We start from the raw sequence: 7,525 nt of genomic DNA, 5'->3' as shown, positions 1-7,525 counted from the left end.
TACACTGGAGTCCGTATAATGACGGCAATCTGTGGAGTCCCCATATTGACGGTAATATATGGAGTGATGTATGTATTCTACATTCTCATGGTGATACAATGTTGTCCCCATAATGACGGTCATGTTCAGCGTGTCCCAGAAAAACCTTAACCCTGAAGAAAGGGGTTAATATACCCATACCATGAGATATTACTATAATGTAAAAGGATCTCCGAAAAGTAGAAGCAGTATTCTGTCTATTAAACGATACCTTGGTGGGTATCCCTCCTGTCATGCATGACTGAGCACCATAATGACGGCAAACTATGGAGTCCGTATATTGACGGTGATCTATGGAGTAATGTATGTATCTACATTCTCATGCTGGTACTCTGTTGTACCCATATTGACGGTAGTCTATTGACTGATGCACATATAATTTATGGACTAATTTATTTATGTACATTCTCATGCTGATACACTGATGTCCTCATATTGACGGCAATCTATGGAATTATGAAGGTATCTTCATACTGATAGTAATCTAATCTAGCTAATACACTAGAGATCATATAATAACGGTAATCTATGGAGTACAAATATTGACGATGATCTATGAGAGAGATGTATGTATATACATTCTCATGCTGACTTTTGTCCCCATATTGATGGTAATCTATAGAGTCTTGCAGGTATCTTCTTTCTCATCCTTATAAATTTCGGACCCCATAATGTTTAAGTTAAGGGTAGGGCATCAAAAAGACACCGTATGTTTCTAACTCAATCGCAAAATTTCTAAGTACCTGCACAATTTGAGTCTTGGACTATTGACGAATTGATTTCTTGGAAAAATTTAGATTTGTTGAGCTTCAGTTATGTTGAAATTCTTAGGGGAATATATCAAAATGCAGCAAATGGGCCAGGGGGAAATATGTACAACTTTGTTTTTCAAGCTTGGGCTAAAAAAGGACTCCATATCTGTATAACTAACTCGCGAAATTTCATAATACCCCCACAATTTGTGTCTTGGACTACTGAGGAACTGATTTCTTGAAAACTTTAGATTTGTGGAGCTTCAGTTATGTTGGAATTCATAATGGAATACATCGTATTGCAGCAAATGAGAAAGGCAGAAATATGTACGATTTTTTTTAAGTTAAGGGTAGGGCTATAAAAGACTCCATATCTGTCTAACTAAATCACCATATTTCAAAATACTTGTGCGATTTAAGTTTTAGATATTTAGATATTTTGGGAGCTGCAGTTATGTTGGAATTCTTAGGAAATGTCGCTATGCAGCAATTTGAGATATGCAATCGTACATATGAAATATGTACGATTTTCTTTTTAAAGTGAAGGGTAGGACTACAAAAAGACTCAATATCTGTCTAACTAAATCGCCAAATTTCTAAATCCTGCACGATTCTAGTCTTGGACATTTGCAGAATTTCTGTCTTGAAAAATGTAGAATTTTTGAGTTTTAGTTATGTTGGAATTCATTGGGGAAAGCCTCGTAATGCACCAAATGTGGTAGGGTCAAAATGATATGTGCAAAGTCCCAAAGTTGAGGGTAAGGCTTCAAAAAGACTCTATAGTAAATAGCTAAATTTCTAAATACCTGCACGATTTCAGTCTTGGACTATTCAGGAATTGATGTCTTGAATTTGTTAGAGTTTTCGAGCTTACGTTATATGTTGCAATTCAGACGAGAAAACATTAAAATATAGAAAATGCGGTAGGGTCAAATATGTACGAATTTTAAAAGTTAAGGATAAGGCGACTCAATAAAAGTCTAACTTAATAGCCAGATTTCTAAATATCAGCACAGTTTGAGTCTTGGAATATTGAGGAATGGATTTCTTCAAAAATCTAGATTTTGGAGCTTTAGTTAGGTTGGAACTCAGACGGAAAAACATCGGAAAGAAAGGGATAAAACAGGCTTAAATAATACATCGGAATGCAGCGAATGCGGTAGGTTAAAATAAGTACGAATTTCCAAAGTTAAAAGAAGGGCTAAGAAAATACTCAATACCAGTGTAACTAAACAGCCAAATTTCAAACTATCTCTATCTAAACTTGAGTCTTGGACTATTGAGGAATTGATTTCTTCAAAACGTTTGATCCATGCACCTTTAGTTATGTTGGAATTCAGACTGGAATAAACATTGGTGTGCAGCAAATGAGATAGGTGAACAAATTTCAGAATTAAAGGGTCATATAGCAAAATGACAAAATATCGAAATACCTAAATCACCAAATTCAGAAATAACTGCAAGATTTGAAACTTGGACTACTTACGATTTCAGATCTTGAAATAGTTAGATGTTAGGAGCTTTAAATATGTGCAATTGAGAAGGATTTCAATGCAGCAAATAAGATGAGTGGAATATGTACGAAGTTGAGAACTTTAAGGGTAGAGAAGCAAAATTAATAAATACCTAAATAATTAAATGGCCTAAAATTAAAAGTCCTAAATAATAGCACAATGGAACAAATTGAACCAAAAGAGGTGAACAACAAAAAAAAAGCAGTGGAATGCAAACTTTTTCCTAACTTCATTTAATTTTCCTGAAACTTTAAATACGTCAACGAATGGAGAACAAGTGCCCTTTCAGTAGCTGTCAAGAACGCTATATTTGGACAATTTTCAAACCTTATACTGAAACATATGGAGCCATTTATGCACGGAAACACGAACGGTAACGTAAAAAGTAGTGGGACAAAAACTCTTGCCTACCTTTGCTAATATTTCCCTATCTAGAACAGCAGGATAATGAAAATTTCTTCCATAGAGAGTGGAACTTATTCTCTGTCAGGTAGTACTAGAAAAGAGAATTGAACAAAAGTTACAAGCAGTAGGACAAGGTTTGTCTTTTTCGCCAACATTTTCCTAACATGGACATGAAACGTCCTCTTTTACACGGTACTGGGATTGCCAGATTTAGACAATTTTTAGACGTTCTTTGGTCGAACATATGGAGCTGTATTTGCGTGGGATGAGGAATGGTAATGTGAGGACGAATGCAGAAATTCACAAAAAACAGCGAGCAGTCTGAGGAAAAATTCGTCCTCTTTCTCCCATATTTCCCTAAACACACCAAGGATGGATATGAAACGTATCAATTATTAGAACATGCGCCCTTTCGGATAGTGGTAGGATTGCTAGATTTGGACAATCTTCACACCTGTTATGTTCGAATACATAGAACCATCTTTGTGCGGGAAGAGGACTGCTAAAGTGTGGAGAAAGGGGAAAAGTCACGAATCTGACAAGCAGTTACAGATCCCTTGTCTTCTTTTTTTCGTGTATTTCCCCAATAACTAGAAATATAAAACCTATGTCATCTGATGAAGGAAAGTGTGCCCTTTCATATGTCGCTGAGACTGTTAGATTTGAAGCACTTTTAGACCTGTAAAGCCCGGGTATAGGAAGCCATCTTTACTGGGGAAGATCGAGGACCGGTAAAATGTGGCAAAGGGAAATTGAACAAAAGTAGCAAGCATCAGGACCCTAATGCGCAAATATTGAGCCCTGTGCGCAGGAAAAGGATCAGTAGAGTGTCTACAAAGGGACAATTGCACAATAACTAGAAATATAAAACCTATGTCATCTGATGAAGGAAAGTGTGCCCTTTCATATGTCGCTGAGACTGTTAGATTTGAAGCACTTTTAGACCTGTAAAGCCCGGGTATAGGAAGCCATCTTTACTGGGGAAGATCGAGGACCGGTAAAATGTGGCAAAGGGAAATTGAACAAAAGTAGCAAGCATCAGGACCCTAATGCGCAAATATTGAGCCCTGTGCGCAGGAAAAGGATCAGTAGAGTGTCTACAAAGGGACAATTGCACAAAATAACAAGCAGTGAGACATGAACTCTTGCCTTCTTCGATGGGTATTTCCCTAATAATAACAAATCAGATGCCGCCATGAATGCCACATTTGGACACATTTCTGCACTTTTATGCTCGAATATAATGGAGCCATTCTCTGCTCAGGAAGAGGCAATGGTCCGGCCAGTGGACGCAAGGGTGGGGGCATGCCCCTGCCACAATTTTGTTCACTAAAAATACTTTGTAGGTGTGTGAGAAAGGGAGTAATGGATATATCAGCACCAATACCCTAAGAAAACAATACCAAGACATAAAAACAAGGATGTCACGACCGTCACGCTTCTGAAAGTTCTTCTTCCCCAAAATCATGCTGAATAGGCCCGAAACTGTATTCAGTTTGGACCCCCCCCAACGCCAAAGCTGGATTTGCTGCTGGGAAGACCAGTAATGTGTGAACAGAGGACAAATCGCAAAAACACAGGAAGCACTAGCTCAGACAAGAACTCTTGCCTTGTTCAGCATATTATGAATATGAAACTTACGTCAATGAATAGAGGAACATGTGCCCTTTGATTGTCATCATGTCTACCACATTTCAAGCAATCGGAAACTTTTTTGGCTAAAATATTGCGATCACACTGTGCGCTGAAGTGTCTCCGTAAAGTGAGAACAAAAAGCAGTGGGACAATTCTAGCCTTCTTTCGCAGGTATTTCCAAAGCTTCAGCTTAAATATGGACAGGGAAATTATCTCAATGGACAGAGAAATATATACCGTCTCTGAAGATATCAAGGTCAGCCCATTTTGACCGTTTCAGAATATTTACTGTAAACTCGGCTATGGAGACATGTAGCGGCAGACGCAGACCGACTACCGTGTGTACAAAGCGGAAACGAACGAAATAGGGAGCATGTCTAAGGAAAACTCTGACCCCCATGTCTGTTCTGTTGCAAAATGGCATGAAATTTTCTTTTTGGATGATAAACATATAACCTTTCCAAAGACTCCAGGATCAGCCCATCTCTTGACAATTTAATATCGGATATGGAGACAACGTGGCGTGTATTTGACGTGTGTAGCATGCAAAACCAAAAAAATATGAAACCTTTTTGTTTAATGTTTCCAAATATCGAAATAAAATTTTCGCCAGGGGATAGTGAAATTTTCATCCTTGTCGAGTCACCCCAAGCTCGCCCATTCGGACCATTTGTCAACCTACTTAACCTCGGAGATAAAGACTCTTCGTCGAAAAGAGACTAAGTAACGTGTGTACAATGAGGGAAACAATTTCATTTATTCGGCATTTTCCAAGATAAAGAACACAGCAACATTAAACAAAAACACATAACACAAAATACACTGAGATCACAAACACAAACTTATAAATGCCCGGAGAGGCACAGTTAATCCAATAACTGTCACCCGTAAGACTTCATTTCTGAAGCTCCAGGTTTTACATAAACGTGCACACACATACACAATAAAGTAACAGCACAAGATTCAAGAAATGGCAATAAATAAATCGAACAGAAAAAAATATATAAAGTTGGCAAAATAATATAACTATGACATAAAAATACATTAAAATAACCAAAAAAAATTAATTACAGAAACAAATCAATCAATTAAACAATAAGTACCCCCAAAACAATAAAAGAAATTTATTGTGTAAAAACCGAAAAAACAGAAAGACACCACGAAATAACAAAATACACTTGAATACCGACAAAAGCAAAACCATTGACACATCTGGCCCACATGGCAAATCCTAGGTATTCAAATCCCCCCATTTTGTGCTTCCTTGCACCAAACAACACAGTGACCCTCCCACAACTTGCCAGTCCCAACGACCTTATTACAAGGGTACTACACTGCAAATTCAATCAGTACTCTGTCAAGTTTCATATAGTTTCAAATTGAAGTGGGTACTTGGTAAGTTGATCCCGTGTTGAAGGGTTATTTAAACCACTTCAGTTCTCAAACGTTCAGGTACATGTAGGTCATCTCAAGAGCATGTAATTGGCAAAATGATGAAGTTTTTGAATTAGTGCCCTCAGGTTTGTCCAGCCTGATCTTTCAATGTACCACCTGTTCACTAAGACTATTTCACGGTCAAAAGCTCTATGAAGACCTCTAACAACAAATGTAAGCAAAAGATGGATGCTTTTAGATTCACGTAAAGACAAATTCAATGTACATATGCAACCAATCCGTGTAATCCATTTTTAAATCTTCTTCACTAGAGAATTTTTCTGGTTGCTCAACATTGAATTTTGTTCTAATTTGTCAATGTATAAGGTTCCTGTTGTGAAGGTACCAGATAGGCTACTTGTATTCCAGAATAGTCAACACTAGAAACTTGCAAGATGAAAGCAAGACATACTAAGTCTGTTTGATTTGGTAGTGACATGACACGATTTTCCCGAGGAATTTTGTACTCATTATCAGCTTCAAACTGCATATTAACTAAGGTACAATTCAGGTCCACTATTTTCTTTGACCATCGTAGCATACGCAAAACTTTGGTTTCCTTAGTAATGTATTGAGATGCATTTTGTTAGCATGACAACATCTTTAGAAGCCATGGATGTCTTGCAGGTCATCAGACTGACATTATATTGGCCAATACACAAGAGCACTGTTACCAATTAAAGTGCTAGCTGACAAGATGTGATAAGGAAAGTCGTTGGTAAACATAAGAACTGGATTGGGCTCAAGACACTTCCTTGAGGTACACCAGATGGTACAGAAAAACCACGCAAAGTGGCAACCTTTCAACAAAACCTTTTGTTGCCACCACAACACAAACGGTCACTGCAACAGTTGCAAATTCAGTTCTGTTATGTTGAGGAAATCAAAATCATGCTCTTGTTACTTTTATGGAGGCTGAGCATGTCACAGCATGGAGCGTATCACTGTTCGACCAGCAGCAGAAGACTAACGCGTAGAACAGATAGGCACAGTGCTAGAGTCCAAATCTTGGCCGTAATTGTGGTACTGAGTACAGGCGTAAACAAATCACAGACAAGTGTTTAATTAGAATGACATGATTTACAATTAAAGGCATCACATGAATAGTAAGTGACGAAAAACCAAAATTACCAACAAGCCAATAAAAATCACCTCAAAAGGAGGGCACAGAGGACTTGATTAAAACTGGATATTTTTTAAATGAGTAAATTCACATGATTAAAAAGAACGAGTAAAAAAAATTCTTTTTATAGCAAGGCCTTCACTTTGCGGGATAATTTTCTTACGTTTGGAAATATGGAAATGAAACGTTCTCCTCAGATATTTTTTTCTCTTTTTTGGGCTGTCATTTTGATCACCTGTGTGGAGACTACTGTTTCCTTTGTTCTGGTTAATTTGTCTTGTTAATGATATGAGCATAAATGGGGGTAATAGTAGTTTATTTTACTTTTACAGTCCCTGCTGACCCGCATAACTGATATTTGTCTCGTTATGTATTTGGATTTTTATCCCCGGTCCCTGCTACTGCTTATATTTACTTGTATTTGTGCTTTTTTTTTTTACATAATTTGTGTTTAATTTTGCTTTGTTTGTTCTTGTTATGGTCAAATAAATAAGAATAATTGAAGAGATGGTACCCATCATGATTAACCAAGATACACCTTTCAACCATTTGAAGACTATCGTCATACACAGGCTAAACTAACTACTAAAACGGATTGACTAATGAGTACAAGAGGGAGAAGA

At 37.3% G+C, this 7,525-nt stretch overlaps 1 protein-coding gene across 12 annotated transcripts in view; it reads right to left on the bottom strand.

The window, feature by feature from the left end:
- Positions 1-5,078: 5,078 nt before the first annotated feature.
- Positions 5,079-7,525, bottom strand: part of LOC110979608 (DNA polymerase subunit gamma-1-like) — a 105,744-nt gene continuing 103,297 nt past the window's right edge. For all 12 annotated transcript variants that reach the window (XM_087136446.1, XM_087136441.1, XM_087136440.1 and 9 more), the window contains one exon: positions 5,079-6,805. The gene's annotated coding sequence lies outside the window, so the exon portion shown is untranslated. The remainder of the gene's footprint in view (positions 6,806-7,525) is intronic.

Source organism: Acanthaster planci, linkage group LG05 (assembly GCF_054643075.1).
Source record: "Acanthaster planci isolate LZ-2023a linkage group LG05, COTS_SCS, whole genome shotgun sequence".
NCBI lineage: Eukaryota > Metazoa > Echinodermata > Asteroidea > Valvatida > Acanthasteridae > Acanthaster > Acanthaster planci.
Note: the sequence above shows the minus strand (reverse complement) of the source record. Positions and strands in the feature narration are given on the sequence as shown.